This window comes from Prionailurus viverrinus, chromosome A3 (genome assembly GCF_022837055.1).
Source record: "Prionailurus viverrinus isolate Anna chromosome A3, UM_Priviv_1.0, whole genome shotgun sequence".
Taxonomy (NCBI): domain Eukaryota; kingdom Metazoa; phylum Chordata; class Mammalia; order Carnivora; family Felidae; genus Prionailurus; species Prionailurus viverrinus.
In genome coordinates, this window is record NC_062563.1 from 66,602,984 (window position 1) to 66,624,761 (window position 21,778).

Genomic DNA, 21,778 nt, shown 5'->3' on the forward strand with positions numbered 1-21,778 from the left:
TTTTCTTTAGATCTATTACATAATAGGGGCGCCTGGGTGGCGCAGTCGGTTAAGCGTCCGACTTCAGCCAGGTCACGATCTCGCGGTCCGTGAGTTTGAGCCCCGCGTCGGGCTCTGGGCTGATGGCTCAGAGCCTGGAGCCTGTTTCCGATTCTGTGTCTCCCTCTCTCTCTGCCCCTCCCCCGTTCATGCTCTGTCTCTCTCTGTCCCAAAAATAAATAAACGTTGAAAAAAAAAAATTTAGATCTATTACATAATCTAATTATATGAACAAAATATTTAAATGTGGTTTCAAAAGATATTAGAAATACCATGTTTTAATAAAATATAACTGATAGTTGCTCAATTTTTCATTAAGTTGCAGTTTTCTTTATATGTTTAAAAATAATTATGGCATTGTGAGTTGCCCATTATTCATATTTAAAATTCATGGACACAAGGACTGAATAGTTATGGACCACTCAAACTACTTTCTTAGCTTCAGTGTAGTTGTTAGAGAATGACTGAGGGAAAATATGAATCATTTGCTTTACTCAACTTAATAAATTTCTTTTTCTGAATTAGCCAAGTATCTTATTTTAGGGAGAAATGGCAAAAGGCTTTTGAATCTGGTTAGAGCAGAAGTAATCTTGAAGGGTAACTAGCAGGACTGTTGATTCATGTTAATGTTGGGTAAGTTTACATCTGAATTTAACTGAGAATTAGTTACCTGCCTTTATTGGACATGTAGGTGAAAAATTGTAAGGAATGACTTGAGACAGACCATAATCATAATGACAGTTATTGCTAAGTACGGTAGAGTAAGAATATATTTCCACAGTTTCCCTAATGATAGTCCATAAGCATTTTACTTATGTGATGTTTAGCACCAAAAGTAAATATACCTTTGCTTTGATGAGATGTCATACAATAATCTTTTATCAAAGCTGATAAGAAGGGGCGCCTGGGTGGCGCAGTCGGTTAAGCGTCCGACTTCAGCCAGGTCACGATCTTGCGGTCCGTGAGTTCGAGCCCCGCGTCGGGCTCTGGGCTGATGGCTCAGAGCCTGGAGCCTGTTTCCGATTCTGTGTCTCCCTCTCTCTCTGCCCTTCCCCCATTCATGCTCTGTCTCTCTCTGTCCCCAAAATAAATAAACGTTGAAAAAAAAAAAAAAGCTGATAAGAAGAAGCAGTGAGGAAGATAATTTGAAAAAATATTTTTGAAATTGTGCATCTGCTCTGAGATTGTCTTCAAATCATGACTTCCTTATTTTATTTGAATTCTCCTGTAACAGGAATAATATCCAGTCTTTCTATTCTGGGCAAGATTCTTCAGTTAGAGTGGTAATCAAGTATTGATACACTGTATTTCAAGCAATTAAAAAGGATAGATGCGTACTTAAATAATACATATACTCAAAATGGAACATGAAAGGTAGAATGGTGGAACAGAATTAATTTGGGAACTGAACTTCAAGCCTTCATGTAACCTTGAGATAGGGGAGTTAAGAATTGGAGGTTGGATAGAGAAAAATGTGGAGGAAAACGAGGATTTTATAGAAGTTTAGCCCTAACGTAGGTCCTGGGTTCTGCAGATTAGCATGTCTTTGTATTAGGAAAACTGGTGACATATCTCAAAGCTGGAGAATAAACTTATTAGACATTAAATAAAAACGTTGGGAGAAGTCCAAGTATTTTTTTAAGGGTTAAAATATGCATGTAGCCAAAGGGGAGCTTACTTATCTAATTATTTAGTCTTTGACTTTGGTTATTAACATGAGAACAGTAGTCCAGCCTCATTGCCCTTCAAGTGATCAGTGCTGGGACCAATTTTATTTAACATTTTAATAAATTATTTAAAAGACAGACTGGCAGTGCAAATTGCCAGATTTGCAGTTGACTCTGTGTGTGTTCCAGGTAGTTGAAAGCCAGGCAAACACAGAAGCTACAGGAACATCCTTTGATGAGTTTCCATGCAGCAGAGAACAAGATAATGCATTTAGGAGGAGATACTCCAAATGGTATTTACAGGACCTGAATTGTGACCCAGGAAGGGGATCCAGAAGTCATGGAGATAACTTCTCGGAAGGCATTTATTGTTGTTGCTGCTGGGCCACAAAGTCCTGGAACATGTTGAGGGCTGTTGGGCATAATTCTGAAAACAAAAATGATGTACATGAAAATAATTGTGAAAGAGATTACCGATTTCTGACTCTTTAGTGTGTTCCAGGCTAAGTGATTTGCTGTCATTTTTTTCATTGTATTCTCTTAATTCTGAAATGTAAGTGGCATTATCCAGTTTTATCAAAAAAGGAAATTTGACTTAAGGAGGTTAAGTGACTTTCCCAAGTCACCCAGTGTGTGTAGTAGAGTTGGGACAAAGGTCCTCATCTCTTGATTGTTAATCCTAAATGTTTCCCAAGATATTAAGAGGTATCTTTTAAAATTTATAATAGTTTAATTTAGGGTTTATGAAATGCTGTTTTACTCCTTTGCTCTGGCAGCTTTGGATGTCATTACCAGGAGAGACCATATCTATGTATTTTGAGAGGATTTGGAGACATTCCTCAAATTCCTGATTTTTTTAATTTTATTTTTTATTTTTTAAAATTTACATCCAAATTAGTTAGCATATCAAATTCCTGATTTTTAAGGAAAGGTAAGGTAAGGGATAGTTTGGTGTACAGATTTACTCTGGAAATTGGAAAATCAGCACAGGCCATGCATTAAATGTTTCTCCTCTTCACTATAAAATGTTGGATCATTAATGGGCATTAATAAGGAAAATCTTGTTTGGTGGAAAAGACATTAGAGTAAGAGTCCAGATACCTGGATTTTTCTAGTGGTGTGAAATAGTGGTGTGAAAAACATTAGGATAGCATTGAAATAGTGGTAATATTCTTGCTCTGGGAGTAGGGGAAGACTTGAGATGGGTCCTGAGAGATGAGCAGGTGAAGAGGAGTTGTGGAATTCTAGGCAGAAGGAATAGCAATATGTTAGATGAATAACTGAACTTTTTTGAACTGGGATTTCCTGAAACTTGAGTTAAATTATAAGAAAGTATCTTAAATTTTACTTAGATGGGCAGCATCTGCTACATATTGTTAACCTTAGAACTAAAACTGACAGTTATTTTACTGGCAAAAATGGGTTTACCTGGAAATAACAGAATTGCAATCCAGGACGAGCAAGCTATGGCAAAACTACAAGCAAGTCTGGAAAACAAAAAAGAAGACCTCTTTTTTATGGAGAAAGGAGAAAGTAGGAAAGCTGCTATAAACAAAAAGTTCATTGGAGTAAACTGGGAGTTGGCAGTATGGTGGCCTCTCATTGGTTGAGTTGTGACAGTCTCTCATTGGCTGGGCTGTTGCCCCTCTTGCTGGGATAGTAAAGTAGTAGCTAAAGGAGTACAGACTTGGAAGGTCCTCTTGTCTTCTTTTTGGGTCTGCAATTGAAGTGAGTGGTAGGTGTGTGAGCTCCCCCTGCTGGCCCCTGACTCCATTCTAAGTGAGGTTTCCTTGTTTCCTTTTAATTTTCACAGTATAACGCCCCCTCCCCCACGCTCCCCCCCCCCCCCCACATCCTTGATATTTGTTGATTTTGGGAAAAAAAATGAAGTTGCAGGAATCAAATGAGTAAGTATATGTGAAAATACTTCATAAAATTTTAGGTTCTCTACCAATTAAGAGTGATAGAGGAATACTAATGTTCTTGTGAAGAGTGGACAGACAGCGTGCTGTGAATACTAAGATAGCAGGGGGAGGATAGTACCAGAGGAGAAACAGCAGAAATGGGAAAGGGAAGTGTTAAAGATGAAGGAAAAGGATAGATGTGAGAAAACTTGAATTATAGTTCTCTTTGTGCCTGTCAATCAAAAGAAAGGTAATAAGTCTGTAACTGAAGACTTTTAACATTAATTTATTGTAAGGAAGAAGCTCAGCAGGTGGTTAAAACATTTTATTCACTTTTCCATTTAGTCTACACTGACCATGTGAAAATAAGCTAATTGAGAGTTGGCTGTATCTTCTGATTATTTCTTCACTCATTACTTCTGTACAGGTTTAGCTAATGGCTTTAAATAGTATAAGGGTGATCATAAAAATAAAGCAAGCTGGACTGAGTTTCTGTTTATTCTAGATTATTAAAAATGAAAGGGCATAGTGTGCTAAGGAGAAGGGTGAAATTTGATCTGTCAAAATGAGTACAAAAGAAAATTAGGAAATCCAATTAGAATCAAGGTAGAATGGGAACAAATTGTTAATGGTCTTATATACCATACTAGGAGTTTGGATTTTTATTTTGTTTTATAAGTGGGGAAGTGACACAAATAGTTTGCTGTTGTAGAAAGCCAGTTGGTTACAGCAGTAATAAAGAGAATAGTTTGGAGGAATAGAGATTGGAGACATTTATTCAACAAGTAATGCATATGGCAGGGTGAGTGAATGGGGCATTCTCTCTGGCCTTTGATAGGTAGATCACAAGCAGGGATGCCATTTAAGGCTCTGCACTAGATCAGGAAAGAGATTATGATGGTCTGAATTAAGGAATTTGTAGTGGGGATAGAAACAAGAGCACTGATTTCACAGATTATATAGGAGTTTAAATCTTCTAGACTTGGTTAGTGTTTGGAAGTGATAGAAACTGAAGATGAGTTTAAGGATCTTGACTTGGAAGTTGAATAATATGTGCAAGTTTGAGAGGGGGTAATGCTGGGTTTGCTTTCAGGTAAGTAGTTATACTTTTTAGGTAAGTAATAACATGACCAAGATATCAGTTGGAAATATAGGTCTAGCTCAGGAGTATGACCAGGTTTATAGATAGGATTTGGAAGGCAAAAAGTTTATAGAGTTGAAGCTTGTGAAATTAAGTGAATAATAACCATAATTCCTAAATAATAATGTATGCAGAACAAAAAGTAACTGCAAATTTGGTATTTAGTTCAAGAGTATAGACATTTTTTAGTGTTTACCTTTTGCCTCCCTCAACTCAACCTCCCCCCCACCACCAAATAGCCTTACAAAGAATATGTAGAAATATTTGCTCTCAGAAAGCCAGAAATATTTTAGTGTCCTTGAAACAGTGTGCTGTAGTACACTGGCCATCCCAATACAACACAAGGAATTCGTAACAAATGCACTTTGTTATTCCTCACTGAAACTCTCTTTGGAGTCTTGTTTGCTTCCTTGGGCTGGTGAGGTAGTCTGAACAGATACTGAAGCCTGAAGGCATTTTTTTTTTTTTTTGCCTTCTTCAAAAAATCTAGTCCAGAGGAGTCCTAATCAACCATCTCTTTGCCTCTCTTTCTCTCCTGCCCCTCTAGCACTATAGAGCTTAAGGTTCTGGCAAATAGAATGCATTCCAAGAGGGAAAAGTAAAAACATCACAAGAGAAAGAACCTTGAAGAGAACTGTAATCTTTTCAATTCTCTTCCAAAGATTCTCCTCTCTAAGCCAGGGGATGGAGTTGGTGAGTCATTAAGAGGAGGTGTCCAAACTCTGTAAAATAAATAGCCCATCTATTAGGAGCAAGATCTTCAAGTGCTGAGGGAATTTGGAAAGAATCTGAGGTGGTTTTGCACTTAGTGGAAAAGATGAGTTTTTGGTTCAGTTTTAAAGGAGGTAGAAAGTCAAGGCTGTACAGGAAACAGTAAGAATAACACTATTAAGAGGTGGGGAAAACTGTACCAAGGAAGTAGAACATTAAGAAAAAAAGCAAAGGAACTGGTCAACAGGATTCCTTATCTAAAATGCATAGTTTAAGTTGGAATTGATGAGAAATTAGGGTAGTTAGAGGACCAAAGACTAAAATTTGGAACTGGAAGTCCTTGAAGCACATCAGTAGAAAATTCAACGTGAACAGAGGACTATTGTAACCATAATTGTAATTGCAATTAAGCACCTAAGGAAAATGACAACTGTTACATACAATTTATGGTTGTATATGGCACTGATTAATTTATAAACTACCTAAATCTCTTATATTTCCCCTTTTTGTTTTCTTATTATGTATGTGCTTCTATAGCAGTGGTTCTCAAACTTTCTTGGGCATAAAATTTATGCAAAGCCCTTCTTTAAAATATAGACTCATCCATCCATGTTACATGGAACAATAGTTCCTTTCAGTTGCTGAATCACATTCCATTGTATAGATATGCTGTAATTTATCTGTTATTACTGTGGGAAAGAATTATTTCCAGTCTTCAGCTATTAAGACTAAAGCTCCTATGAGCATTCTTGTACAAGCCTTTTGTGACACATATATTCTTTACTTGTGGATGAATGAATACCTAGAAGTCAAAACTGCTGCATTATAGGATGGATGTGTGTTTAACATTATGAGAAACTGACAGAACAGTTTCCAAAGTGGGTTTACCATATTATATTCCTACCAACAATGTCTCCTCTTCTTTTCTTTTATGGAAGAGTTTGGGTACAATTGATGTTCTTCCTCAAATACTTGATAGAATTCACCAATGAAGCTATCTTGGCCTGAAGGATTTTTTGTTTATTTGTTAAAGGATTCAGTTTGTAAATGAATACATATAAGACAATTGAGATTTTGTTTTTCTTTTTATTCCTGTTTTGGTAATTTGTGTCTTGAGGCATTTGTCCATTTCACCTAATTTATCAAATTTATCATCTTGAAAATACACATTTTATGAAAGTGTTTTCTTTTAATGTCAGTAGCATCTGTACTAATGTCCCCTCCTCTTTCATTCCTGATATTAGATGCATTTTCTCCTTTCCTCCCATGATTAGTCAAGCTAGGAGTTATTAATTTTATCAGTCCTTTCAAATAATCAGCTTTTGGTTTTGTTGATTTTCTGTGGCTTATCTGTTTTCTAAGCTTATGAGTGGAGCTCTTTCATTAATTCCTTATCCCCTCCTTACTATGGGTTAATTTGTTATACATTTTTTAGCTTTTAAGGTGAAAGCTTAGAGCATTGATCTAAGTTAGGTTAATCATTGATTTAAATTTTTTTATGCATTATCAACTTTTAAAGCTATGCATTTTCATTATCATTTCATTAAAAATATTTTCTGTTTTCACTTGTAATTTTTTATTTGACCCATGGTTTGTTTTGAAGAGTGTTGTCAAATAATTTCCAAATGTTTGGGATTTTCCAGTTATTGTATTACTGTTTTCATTTAATGACATTTTGGTCATAGAACATACCCTTAATAATTTCAGTGGAGGGGCTTTTGGGTGGCTCAGTTGGTTAAGTGTCCAAATCTTGATTTCAGCTCGGCAAGATTTCGTGGTTCACGAGTTCAAGCCCTGCATTGGGCTCTGCGCTGATGGTGTGGAGCCTGCTTGGGATTCTCTCACCCTCTGTCTCTGCTCCTCCCCTGCTATGTCTGTCTGTCTGTCTGTCTCTCTCTCTCTCTCTCTCTCTCTCTCTCAAAATAAATAAACTTAAAAAATTAAAAAGAAACATTTCAATACATTTAAGCTTTTTGATTGTTTTATGGCCCAACATGTGATGTATCTTGGTTAATGTTCAGTGTGTACTTGAGAAGAATGTATCTTCTGTTGTTGGGTGCCATGTTCCGTAAGTGAGTTAAGTTAGGGTGATCTCTGTATTTTCTCATGTTTTTACCAATTTTCTGTTTACTTGTTCTATCAAGAAAAGAGTTGAAGTTTTCACCTATGGTTTTGGATTTGTCTGTTTCTCCTTTCAGTTCCATCAGATCTGCTTCATGTTTTAAGCACTGTTACGTGTGTTACAGCACATTTAGGATTGTTAAGGTTGTTGATGAATTCACCCCTCAGTCATCATGAAATATCCTCTTTATCTCTGGTAACGTCTCTTGTTCTGAAGTCTCTGTGTGTGATACTAAATTTATGAAATTTAGAAATTTATTATATTTCTTTTAATTAATATTTGCATGGTATATATTTTTCCATCCACTTTTAACCTATTTATGTCATTTATATATAAAGTGGGTTTTTGGTACACAACATGTAGTTGAGTCTTGCTTTTTTATTTAGTCTGACAACTTCGTAAGTTTGGTATGTTTAGACTCTGAGTTGGCAAAACTATGGCTGGCAGACCAAATTTGGCCTATTACCTGTTTGTGTAAATCTTTTATCAGGACACAGCTGTGCCCATTCATGTACATATTGTTTATGGCTGCTTTTGTGCTGTGGTGTCAAGGTTAGGTAGTTGGGACGGAGACCATATTGTCCTTGAAGCCTAAAATATTTTCTGGTTCTTTTTGTTTTGTTTTATTTTGTTTTAATTTACTTATCTATTTGGGTGGGGGGGGAGAGTGGGGGAGGGACAGATAGAAGCAGAGAGAGAATCCCAAGCAGGTTGTGCACTGTCAGCACAGAGCCCCACACGGGGCTCGATCTCACAAGCCATGAGATCATAACCTGAACCGAAGTCAAGAGTCAGACAGACGCTCAACCAACTGAGTCACCCAGGTGCCCCATCTGGTTCTTTACAGAAAAAGTTTGCCAACCACTGGTTTAGACCATTTACATGGTCTTGGTTTTTCTATTTGCTTTTAGATGGGTTCTTTTTAAAAAGTTTTTTTAAACTTTTTGTTGTTTTTTTTAACTTATTTTTGACAGAGAGAGAGAGAGACAGAGCATGAGCAGGGGAGGGGCAGAGAGAGACAGAAACACCGAATCTGAAGCAGGCTCCAGGGTCTGAGCTGTCAGCACAGAGCCTGACACGGGGCTCAAACTCGTGAACCACGAGATCATGACCTGAGCTGAAGTTGGACACTTAACTGACTGAGCCACCCAGGTGCCCCTTAGATGGGTTCTTTTTAATAACAGTCTGCCCTCCTTGTTGAGATGAGCACTGGGTGTTGTATGTAAGTGATGAATCACAGGAATCTACCCCAAAACCAAGAGCACACTGTATACACTGTATGTTAGCCAACCTGACAATAATATTAAAAAAAATAAATAAAAATAAATAAAAATAAAAGAATGCTTCCCCCCTCCAAAAAAAATATCAGTCCACCCTCAAATAGTATGCCATTTCATTTATAGTGCAGAAATCTTACATTATGATATACTCCCAATTCCTCTCATTTTGGAGGCTTTTTTGTCACACATTCTTTTTTCCAGGAATAGAATTTAGTGATTCATCACTTACATATGACACCCAGTGCTCATCCCAACAAGTGTCCTCCTTAATGCCCCTTGCCCTTTTAGCCCATCCCCCCACTTAGCACCCCACCAGCAACCCTCAGTTTGTTCTCTGTATTTAAGAGTCTCTTATGGTTTGTTTCCTTCTCTGTTTTTATATTATTTTTGTTTCCCTTCCCTTATGTTCATCTGTTTTGCATCTAAAATTCCACATATGAGTGAAATCGTATTTGTCTTTCTCTATTTCACTTACCATAATACACTCTAGTTCCAACCACGTTGTTGCAAATGGCAAGATTTCACTCTTTTTGATAACCGAGTAATGTTCCACTATACACCACATCTTCTTTATCCATTCATCAGTCGATGAACATTTGAGCTCTTTCCATATTTTGGTTATTGTCAGTAGTGCTGCTATAAATATTGGGGTGCATGTGCCCCTTCAAATCAGCATATGTGTATCCTTTTGATAAATACCTAGTACACAATTACTGGGTCATAAGGCAGTTCTATTTTTAATTTTTTGAGGAACCTGCATAGTGTTTTCCAGAGTGGCTGCACCAGTTTGCATTCCCACCACCAGTGCAAAAGAGTTCCTCTTTCTCTGCATCCTCGCCAATATCTGTCCTTGCCTGAGTTGTTAATTTTAGCCATTCTGACAGGTGTGAGGTAGTATCTCATTGTGGTTTTGATTTGTATTTACCTGATGATGAGTGATGTTGAGCATTTTTTCATGTGTCTGTTAGCCATCTGGGTATCTTCTTTGGAAAAGTATTCATGTCTTCTGTCCATTTCTTCACTGAATTATTTGTTATTTGGGTGTTGAGTTTGATAAGTTCTTTATAGATTTTGGATACTAATGCTGTATCTTATATGTCATTTGCAAATATCTTCTCCCATTCCATCAGTTGCAAATATCTTCTCCCATTCCATTGGTTGCCTTTTAGTTTTGCTGATTGTTTCCTTCACTGTGTAGAAGTTTTTTATCTTGATGAGGTTCCAGTAGTTCATTTTTGCTTTTGTTTCCCTTGCATCCAGAGACATGTTGAGGAAGAAGTTGCTGCAGCCAAGGTAAAAGGTTTTTGCCTGCTTTCTCCTCTAAGATTTTGATGGCTTCCTGTCTTATGTTTAGGTCTTGCATCCATCTTGAGCTTATTTTTGTTTATGCTCCAAAAAGGTGGTCCAAGTTCATTCTTCCACGTCGCTGTCCACTTTTCCCAACACCATGTGCTGAAGAGGCTGTCTTTTTTCTATTGGATAGTCTTTCCTGCTTTGTCAAAGATTAGTTGGCCATATGTTTGTGGGTCCATTTCTGGGTTCTCTATTCTGTTCCATTGATCTGTCTGTTTTTGTGCCAGTAACGTACTATCTTGATGATTACAGCTTTGTAATACAGCTTGAAGTCCAGAATTGTGATGCCTCCAGCTTTGGTTTTCTTTTTCAGGATTGCTTTGGCTATTTGGGGTCTTTTCTGGTTCCATACAAATTTTAGGATTATTTGTTCTAGCTCTGTGAAGAATGCTGGTGTTATTTTGATAGGTATTGTGTTGAATATGTAGATTGCTTTGGGTAGTATCGACATTTTAACAGTATTTTTCCAATCCATGAGCATGGAATGTTTTTCATTTGTGTGTGTGTGTGTGTGGTCAATTTCTTTCATAAGCTTACTATAGTTTTCAGTGTATAGATTTTTCATCTCTTGGGTTAGGTTTATTCCTAGGTATTTTATGGTTTTTGGTGCAATTGTAAAGGGGATTGATTCCTTGATATCTCTTTCTGCTGTTTCATTATTGGTGTATAGAAATGCAGCCAGTTTCTGTATATTGATTTTATATCCTGTGACTTTGCTGAATTCATGGATCAGTTCTAGCAGTTTTTTGGTAGTCTTTTGGGTTTTCCACATAAAGTATCCTGTTGTCTGAGAAGAGTGAAAAGTTTGACTTTCTTCTTGCTGATCTGGATGCCTTTTATTTCTTTGTGTTGCCTGATTGCTGAGGCTGCGACTTCCAACACTATGTTGAGTAACAATGGTGAGAGTGGACATCTTTTGTCACGTTCCTGACCTTAGGGGGAAAGGGGAAAGCTCTCAGTTTTTCCCCATTGAGGATGATACTAGTAGTGGGTCTTTCATATATGGCCTTAATGATCTTGAGGTATGATCCTTCTAGTCCTATTGTCTGGAAGGTTCTTATCAAGAAAGGATGATGTATTGTGTCAAATGTTTTTTCTACATCTGTTGAGAGGATCATGTGGTTCTTACCCTTTCTTTTATTAATGTGATGTATTACATTGATTGATTCGCAGATATTGAACTAGCCCTGCATCCCAGAAATAAATCCCTCTTGATCGTGGTGAATAATTCTTTTATGTATTGCTGGATCTGGTTTGCTAGTATCTCGAGAATTTTTGCATCCATGTTCATCAGGGAAATTGGTCTGTAGTTCTCCTTTTTAGTTCTCCATTACTTTTGGAACCAAAGTAATGCTGGCCTCCTAGAATGAGTTTAGAAGTTTTCTCTCTATTTCTATTTTTTGGAACAGCTTCAAAAGAATACGTGCTAACTCTTCTTTAATGTTTGGTAGAATTCCCTTGGAAAGCCATCTGGCCCTAGATTCTTGTTTGTTGGAAGATTTTTGATTACTGATTCAATTTCTTCACTGGTTATGGGTCTAGTCAAATTTTCTATTTTTCCCTGTTTTGGTTTTGGTAGTTTATATGTTTCTAGGAATTTGTCCATTTTTTCCAGATTGCCCAATTTGTTGGCATATAATTGCTCATGATATTCTCATTATTGTTTGTATTTCTTTGCTATTGGTTGTGATCTCTCTTCTTTCATTTGTGATTTTGTTTGGGTTTTTTCCTTTTTCTTTTTGATTCGTCTGGCTAGTGTTTTATCAATTTTGTTAATTCTTTTAAAGAACCAGCTCCTGGTTTCATTGATCTGTTCTGTTTTTTGATTTTTATATCATTGATTTCTGCTCTAATCTTTATTATTTCCCTTCTGCCAGTTTGGGGCTTTATTTGCTGTTCTTTTTCTAGCTCTTTTAGGTATAAGGTTAGGTTGTGTATTTGAGATTTCTTCCTTCTTTAGGAAGGCCTGGATTGCCATATACTTCCGTCTTATGACTGCCTTTGCTGCATCCCAGAGGTTTGGGGATGTCGTGTTTTCATTTTCATTGGCTTTCATGTACTTTTTCATTTGCTCTTTAATTTCTTGGTTAACCCATTCATTCTTTAGTTGGATGTTACTTAATCTCCCAAGTATTCATGGTCTTTCCAGATTTTTCTTGTGGTTGATTTCGAGTTTCATAGTGTAGTGGTCTGAAAATATGCAAGGTATGATCTCTATCTTTTGTACTTGTGGAGGGCTGATTTCTGACCCAGTATGGTCACACATTTTTATTTTATGTGGGCTTTAAACCCCATTGCTGGTTTTTGCTTTTGTCAGACACTTATCTTTTAGAGCAATTAAAAATGAGGAAAATGTCTTTAATATTTATCTTCATTTTAACCATTTCTTTAGATATCTTTTTGTGTGTGTGTAGATCCAGGTTTATGTTAGCTACCATATTCGTTTTGTTTCAAAACTTCTTTTACATTTCTTACATTGCAGCTACCCTACCCACTTATTTTGCCTTCAATTTTGAAAACTATTGTTAGTGGATACAGAATTCTAGGTTTTCATGGGTTTTTTTCCTCCTTTTAGCGCTTTAAAAATGTTCTTTTATTATTTGCATGGTTTCTGACAAGAATTCTATGGTGATTCTTATATTTGTTTTCCTATATGTAATATGCCTTTACCCTTTGGTTACTCTTAAAATTTTTTTCTCTGTGCCTGGATTTCAGCAATTTATTATGATGCTGCTTGGTTTGGTTTTGTTTATCTTTGGTATTTGTTGAGCTTAAATCTATGGGTGTATTGTTTTCATCATATTTGTGAAATTTTTAACCATCTATCTTCAAAATCTTCAATTCCCCAGTGTTTCTTTTCTCCTCAGACTTCAATCCTGCATGTGTTTGTTTGGCCACTTAATATTAATTCACAGGTCACTGAAACTCTGTCCATTTTTCTTCCAATCTTTTTTTCTTTTCATTCAGTTTGAAAGTTTCTGTTCTGTCTTCAAGTACACTGATTTTTTTCCCAGGTCTCTTTTGTCTAATATGCTTATTTCCATCCAGTTAATTTTTAATGTCAGGTATATATATAACTATTATATATATGTGTATATATATATCATTCTAGAATTACTATTGGTTTTTCTAGAAAGTAATTTCCATTTGTCTGTTGAAATTTTTCTCTTTTCTTCATTATTTCATGTTTTCCTTTAAGCCTTTAGATTTTTTTAATAGCTATTTTAAAAATCCTTGTATTAAAAGTTCTCCTTATCTCTGCCACTTCTGGATTGTGGTTATAAGTTGCCATTTCTTTTTCTTTTTTTTTTTTTCCTATGTTTAGTAATTTGTTATGAAGTTATGTTGAGTGTCTTGATTTGTTTTTTTTTTTTTTTCTTTCTTTCTTGAGTATTAAGTTTTATACTGGCAGGCAGTTAATTTATTTGTGGATCAGCTTGATCTTTTGAGTTTTGTTTTCAGGATTTTTGGGGTTTAAGTTTTGGTAGTTCTAGAATAGCTTTCATTGTAGGGTAGTTTGGACCCACTTCTTGTGTCTCCCATGATTGCCTCATGTGTTCATCACATGAACCCCGGGCTGTTGGAAACTGAACGATCCTGATAAAATTTTATGTTGATACCTTTTCCCCCTTGTAGTACTTTAAAGTCATCATTTAAATACCTTCTAGCTTAAATTTTACTGATAAGAAGTTAGTGATCAGGGGCGCCTGGGTGGCCTAGTCGGTTAAGTGTCCCAACTGTTAATTTCAGCTCAGATCATGATCTCAGAGTTAGTGAGTCTGAGCCCCGAGTCGGGCTCTGCACCAATGGCGTGGGGCCTGCTTGGGTTTCTCTCTCTCCCTATCTCTCTGCCCCTCCCCTGCTTGTGCATGCATGCCCACATACTGTCTCTCTCAAAATAAATAAATAAAAGAAGTTAGTGATCGTTTTCACCATTATTCTTTTGGTGTAATACTTTTTTTTTTTTTTAACCTCTCTGCTTTCACAATTCTTTTTATCTATGGTTTTTAGCATTTTATTTATTCTAGGACTAGCTTAGCCCCAATACAGAGGTATGGCCTTCCTGGGGTCTCTATCAAATAAATACATGTGATGTTCAGTGAAGTCTCTCCACTCCACCTGCCAGGAATTTGAATGTCTCCAAGACCTTTGCAAGCTCCTGTAGTTGTTTTTCCCCCAGATTTTATTCTTTGGCCTCGTGGAGTCTTGCATTGTGCATATGCAGGTTAGTCTTCAGGTAAAGAATTAGAAGATCTCTCTACAGATTTCTGAAACTTTTTTTCTCCATGGCGCTCTTCTTTCTTGTATTCTGCCCGTTAAATTCCAGGGACTTTAGTAGCTTCAAACTTCAAGTTCTGTTTCCTCAACTCAGTGAGATCTCTGTACTCTTTCTGGGTTTTCCTTCCTTGTGGCACAAGCAGAAAAGCCAGGGCATTCAGAAATCTTTGTTTCCCTTCTCTCAGGAATCACAGATCTGTGCTGCCCAGTATCTGAAAATAATATTTCATATATATTCCCCAGTTTTGTGGTCATTCATATCAGGAGGTCTAGCCCAGTACCAATTACTCCAGCTGGAAATAACTGGAAATAACTGGAAATAAACATGTAGGATTTTATTTTAATTTTTTCTTCTTTTGAAAAGCATCATAATTTTTGATACGTGATGCTTTTTAGAGTATGGCTTCATTAAAAGAATGCTAGCTCATATTTTATTTCACGCTATACCAGAGACATACAAAGAAGAAAGTTTTTTTTTAAAAAAAAAGAAAGAAAATGTTTTAAAATCTTCCAAGTGTAAAAATTAAAAATAAGTAAAGATTTTAAAATAAAAAGAAAGAAAGCAAATAACTAAATGTCTCAAAACCAAGTTTACCATGGTCATCTTCTTTATTTCAGACATCTCTTATTGCAAATATACACATAGAAGAATAACTTTAGTTTTTAAATGATTATGCAATTCATATTATTTCAATTAACTACTTAATTAACAGAGATAAATTTGTTAAAAATCAACATGGGAAAAATTGCTTAACCACAGATAAATATTTATTTACACTAAGAGGTATTATTTCCCAAAATTATGGAAAAAGTCTAAGAGATTAGAATCATTATGTCATAGGTTCCATGCTTTAATAGGTCTGTCATATTAAAAAGAATCAAGTGTTGGCAAATTCCTGATTTCGGTGGGAGCATAAATTGATAGCACTTTCTAAATGGCTACGTTAGCTCAGGCTGGTAGGACAAAATACCATAAACTTACAGTATTATAAATGACAGGGGACTTATAGAGAATAGAATTTATTTCTCACAGTTCTGGAGGCTAGAAGCCCTAGGTAAGGCTCATGCCTGCATAGCTGTGTTCTGGTGAAGAGCCTTTTAAGGGTTGTCAACTGCAGACTTCTTGTTTTCTCACATGGTAGAAAGAGCTGGCTAGCTTTGTGGCCTCTTCTTACAAGGGCACTAATTCCATTTATGAGGGTTCCACCCTCATGATCTAATTACCTCTCAAAGGCCCCATTTTCATATATCATCATATCAGGGATTAGATTTCAGCATGTGGATTTTGGGGGACACAAACATTCAGTCCATTGCAATGCCAGTGTGGTAATAGAATCCTTCAATAACCTTTACCCAAAAATTCTGTCTTTAGGAATTTATTATAAGGAAATAAGGAAATTATTTAATAATTAAATAATAATTATTATAAGGAAATAAGAGATGCATATAAATGTATGTACAGGTGTGTATTACTTATTCATTACAATGCTATTTATAATGTTAAAAAATGAGGAACCCCTTAACTGATTAAGTTATGCCACTGTATGACCAAAAACTATAAAACCATTATAAATCGTGTTCTTTAACGTTTTTGTTTAGTATACTAAAGATGATTGGTGATAAAAATCATGTGATTTAGCATGTTTAAGGGTGTGAAGTATAAGAAAATGTCCATAGTGTAGTAAATGAAAAAGGTAAGGTGATATATTTGAGTTTCTTAAAAAGGAAATCTTTTTTGTTTAATGTTTTTTATTTATTTTTGAGAGAGAGAGAGAGACAGAGTACCAGCAGGGGAGGGGCAGAGAGAGAGGAGGGGGAGATAGGCTCCAGGCCCTGAGCGTCAGCATAGAGCCTGACACGGGGCTTGAACTCATGAACCATGAGATAATGAACTGATCCAAAGTCAGACGCTTAACCAACTTAGCCACCCAAGCGCCCCAAAAAGGAAACCTTCATTTAAAAGATAGAATATAGGGGCGCCTGGGTGGCTCAGTCAGTTAAGCAGCCGACTTCGGCTCAGGTCATGATCTCGTGGTCCGTGAGTTCGAGCCCCACGTTGGGCTCTGTGCTGACAGCTCAGAGCCTGGAGCCGGTTTCAGATTCTGTGTCTCCCTCTCTCTGACCCTCCCCCATTCATGCTCTGTCTCAAAAATAAATAAACGTTTAAAAAATAAATAAATAAATAAAAGATAGAATATAAAATATGCTGAGTAGTGAGATGAGTTATTTTTCATTCATCTCATATACTATTTAATGTTTTTCTCATTTGCTACAGAAACCATGTACTGTGATGTTAATAATCATCCAAAATACAACTTGCTTTAATTTTTAAAATTGTGTTAAAATTAATGACTGGGATGATGAGGGAAGAAGGAATTAAGTGATTTTTAGTTTTTCTCCTCTTGATCATGACTCTTTTCTGTGTTTGCAGATTCTGTAGCTTGAGCTTTATCAGTATAAATTTAGTGAAAGAGACATTTATTCTTACAGTATATGTGTAGTATATGTTCTAAACTTTTTCTAAACTGAGGCAATTTCTCATGTTATATAGTTTAAAATTGTGGGTTTCTATCAAGCACTTCTTTGTACACTTGAAGACATTGAGTATTGCTTTCTTTCTTTCCCTTTTTCTGTTTCCCAGAGCTTTTGGGTTTTTGTAAAGGAGTTTTGTCTTCCTGTTACTGTCCACCTCCTTGCAGATGTGATATCCTTATTTTAAAGAAAGGAGAGAAGTCATAGTCTTTAGTTCTCTCAATAAAATGTTATATTTGCTGTTTCTCTGCCTGGCATCATGAGCATATGGACCTGGTGCTCTTCAGGAACTCACTGTAGTGACTCAGCTTCACATTTTTTGCTATATTTAGAACATGTCAGCAATCCAACAGAGAAAGTTAATATTCAAAAGAAGAGACAAAGGAATGTTGTGGTTAATGGAAAAAAAGAAATAGACACATCCTCCAGGGAGGTGCCATTCATACCAGACCTCAGAGAATGACCTTAACTTGAGTAGTCTGGTGTCTGTTCCTCAGCAGTTGTAGATCCAGAAACTCATTTTAGTCACAAGAAGTGATTGCATGCTAAGCAAATTTACTAAAGACTTAATGTGGAAGACAACATTAATTTCTTAAATTATGTTAAGAAATAATATCAAGCCGTGATTGTTTGATGGCGCACATTGTGACAGTAGGGCTACATCTACCAAAGGGACGTGAACAGTTGGGTCTGCTGATCAGAGTGTGTTTTCCTGAAGGCTTGGGACAGTGGTACATCCTTCGTGGATCACCTTATTTTTAAGCTTTGTGAAGGTCTCTGAAGCTGTAAGCAGATTTCTTAATTTCCTGAGTCTCAATTTTCTCATCATTAAAACGATAATAACTAGCTACCTAATAATACCATCGTAGGAACTAAATAAGGTAACCCATGTAAAGTGACCAGCACAGTGCTGAGCTCCTACTTGCCATTCAGTAGTTAAGATGACTTGTTTTCTTCTACTTCTGGATTTGAATCCTGGCAGTTAAGGAGGCACTCTTGATCTTTTCTTGTTCCCTGCAGACATTGCTAGGAACCCTAGTGGGCTGGTATTGTAGAGGTACTAATACTACTTGATGTGTAAGAATATTGTTCTGTGTTGTAAAATTTAACTCACTTTCATGAAGAACTGTGATGCATCTTTGCACAGGTTATGTTTTACTGTGAGATCTAGCCATTTTGATATTTTGAGATGAAGGTACGAATCATTCTTTTAAGGAATTCAGTAGTTTTGCCGTTCCAATTTGGCATTTGTAAAAACGGCTTGATATTTCTTGTAAAACAAAAAAGTGAAGTCCAGATAATAAATTTAACAAGCTATTTTTACTCTAGGTGACAACTTAATAAGGTTAATGTTCTATGGCTTCTATGTGTAATTTATTATATTTATAGATTGTGATGTTGTAAAGGACCTGATCCAGTTTGCTTTCTTTGAGATGAGCTTACCGAGACCCAGAGAAGCAGACTGAAACTAAGCCAGACAGCTGATGCATCACAGGGGGTTCTTGGGACCGTGAGGTGCCAGTGCAGCTGGGCCCAGGACAGTGAGACCCTTGGTATAAGGGTTTTTGCTCCCTGGAGGGGGCCAGGAGAGCAGCCAGCTCCTTCTTTTGGGTGTCAGCATCCTTTCTTTCACAGGGTTGTGAGAAGGTAGTGTTGAATTCAAGCAATGAGCTTGCCATAGTCCTGAGTTGCAGATATTCTGAGTGTTTCTTCTAGTAGGAGCCCCTGGCCTGCCTCCCTTCCTTGCTTAGCCATATCCAAATCAGAGGTGAATGAGCAAATGTCCTTTTCTGTGTGTGTCAAGCACCACGTGTGCTGACCGGGCACTGAAGTGGTTGGGACTTATGTAGCCAAGGGTTTTTAATGGCAGAGCTGAAGCAGGCCTCTGGACCCCAGCACGCTCTTCTCTTCGCTGGATCCCAGTGCCTCCCTACATCAGCTCAATTTATTTTCTCTTCTGAAATACCACTTGACTTATATGGGACACTTATTAAAGAATGTTTTGACATCTATTTAGATGTTATCTCTAATTGTTCTATATACTTTCTTATTTATAGTTCCAGTGTCTAATTATCTCAAGGGTGTGCATCATCTCCTCAGCTAAGTCCTTGAGCACCTATGTCGTTTTGATCTCTTTTGCATTACCCTTAGGAATTGAAATATTTTAAGCATTCAATCAATAGGTAAATATTTGTCAATTTTTTAATGGCATCAAACTACCTTTTAACATCCTTTCAGCTCTTGATAGAGTTGGATTTGCTCGTTATAAAGTTCATATCCCCAGAAGATTTTATATGAAAAAGAGTTATCATTTGAAAGCAATTGAGTGCTCCCACAAATAATTTACATTTAATGCTTTAAGAACTAGGAAAAGTCAGGGACCGTGAGGTTGCTCACTTATTTAAATAAAATGATTTATGGTCATTTAGCTGTGTTTTTGTTTTTTCAAATCACAATCTGAGAAGACCTACTAATTTTTATGGCAGTCATCCAAAAATATATATGATTATAGAGAATAGCTATCTTGAATTATAATCCTCCACGTGTTTTGATAGACTCATTTGCTATGACTTTATTTCTTAGGAAGAAAAAAAAGAAATAGTTCATGCCTTCTTAGGATGGGTTATGTGTTGGTGCAATTATGACCAGTCTTGGTACTTGGTTCCAGTCAGCATTCTTACCGCCCACCCTAGACCCCTGCCAGCTTTATTGAGATATAATTGACAAATAAAAATTGTATATATTTAAAGTATGCAGTGTGATGATTTGATAAACATAAATTGTGAAATGATTACTGTAGTCAAGCGAATTTATACATCCATTGCCTTCAGTAATTACACCCCCGCCCCTTCTTTTTTTGGTGAAAACATTCAAGATCTACTCTCAGAAAATTTCAAGTATATGATATTGACCATAGTCACCATGCCGTATATTTTATCCCCAGAAATTATTCATCGTGTAACGGAAAGTTAGTGCCCTTTGAGCAACGTCTCTCCATTTCCCCTCACCCTCCAGTGCCTGACAACCACCATTCTACTCTCTGCTTCTGTAATTTAACTTTCATAGATTATGCATATTGGTGAGATCATATAGCACTTGTCTTTCTGTCTCGCTTTTGTCACTTAGCTTTATGTCCTTTAGGCTGGTCCAAGTTGTTGCAAATGCCAGAACTTCCTCCCTTATTTGTGACTGAATAATACTTCATTATATATGTGTCACATTTTCTTCATCCAGTCAGCATTCCTGAAAGTGCATGTTTTTTGTGTCAAGTGAAATCAGATGAGAAAAAATATGGATAAACCATTGTAAATCTTTAACTGCTATTTGAAAAGACAAGGTACATACCATACTGATAATGCACAATATCATTTCCATTCTAAGGAGTAAATGAATATCTCATACGAATGTGGAGTCTTCATTCAGACTTCCTTTTGATTTGACATATGCTGTATTTGTTTTATCTCATTTTCTTTTTTACAAGACAATATTAAACATGTGTTTAGTTGATATTAGGCATTAATAGTCTGTATGATTGGTTGAGGGGTATAGTTGTTCCTGAGTCTACAATTTATACCTATACTGTATCTTTGTGAGTAATTTTTAAAAATTGAATTCTCCTACCTCTACATGTTCTGATTGTAGTGATGTACACATTCTCAAAACATTTGGTTTCGAGCCTTAATTTGTAAAAAAACTAGAAAGTCCTAAAATAATTTATACTGTGTATTTTTTAGAAGCTTAAAAATTCTTAAATTCACATGCAGTAAAAGTGATTTTGGGAGATGTATAGGTCTATAAGTTTTAATTCATATATAGATCCATGGAACTACCACCACAATCAGGATACAGTATAATGTCATCACCCCCAAACTCCCTCCTGCTAACCATCTGTATCACACCCTTAATCTCTGACAACGATTTATGTTATGTAAATGAAATTATGTAGTGTATGTAACCTTTCAAGACTGATTTATTCTGCAGTATCATACTGTCTTAGTTACTATAGCTTTAGAGTAAGTTTTAAAACCTGTTAGTATGATTCACTGAATTTTATTCTTCAAAATTGTTTGGCTATTTTAGTTCCTTTGCTTTTGATTTTAGAATAAATTTGTCTATGGCTACAAAATATATTTTGTGGGGCAGTGGTTTGATTAGAACTCTGTTAAACTATAGATCAAATGGGAAGAATTGACACCTTTAGTATGTTGAACTTCAGTCCATGAAAGTGATGCCTTCCTGTTTATTTAGGTCTTCTTTGATTTCTTTAATAGTGTTGTAATTTTCAGCACATAGCTCTTGTACATGTTTTGTTAGATTCGTACCTCAGTATTTCCAACTTTTTTGGAGGTATTGTAATAGTATTTTTAAATTTCAGCTTCCAATTGTTCGTTGCTAATATGTAGATATATGATACTGTGTTGACCTTATGTTCTAGGGCTTTGTAATTTTACTTACTCTAGGAGATTTTGTGTAAATTCTTTGAGATTTCTAAGTAGACAGTCATGTTGTGTGCAAATAGGGACTTTTTTTCCCCACCCTACTCTGTATGCCTTTTTATCCCCTTGACTTCTCACACTGGCTAGGACTTCAAGTGCAATGTTTCAGTGAGAGTAAATATCAGTGACTTGTTCCCAGTCTTAGGGGGAAAAGTATTCAGTCTTTCATGGTTTTGTATATTAGGTGTAGGTATGTTTTTCCTTCTACTTGATTTGAGTTTATTTTGCTCTTCTTTTTTTTATAACTTTTTAAGA

At 36.2% G+C, this 21,778-nt stretch overlaps 1 protein-coding gene across 5 annotated transcripts in view; it reads left to right on the forward strand.

Annotated features, from left to right (window-relative positions):
- SOCS5 (suppressor of cytokine signaling 5) overlaps positions 1–21,778 on the forward strand; it is a 67,115-nt gene that overhangs the window by 4,957 nt on the left and 40,380 nt on the right. Inside the window, exon 1 of one of the 5 annotated variants that reach the window (XM_047853274.1) lies at positions 3,422–3,441. The exons of the other annotated variants lie outside the window; for them this stretch is intronic. The gene's annotated coding sequence lies outside the window, so the exon portion shown is untranslated. Of the gene's footprint in view, positions 1–3,421; positions 3,442–21,778 lie in introns of those variants that run through there. 5 annotated transcript variants of the gene reach the window in all.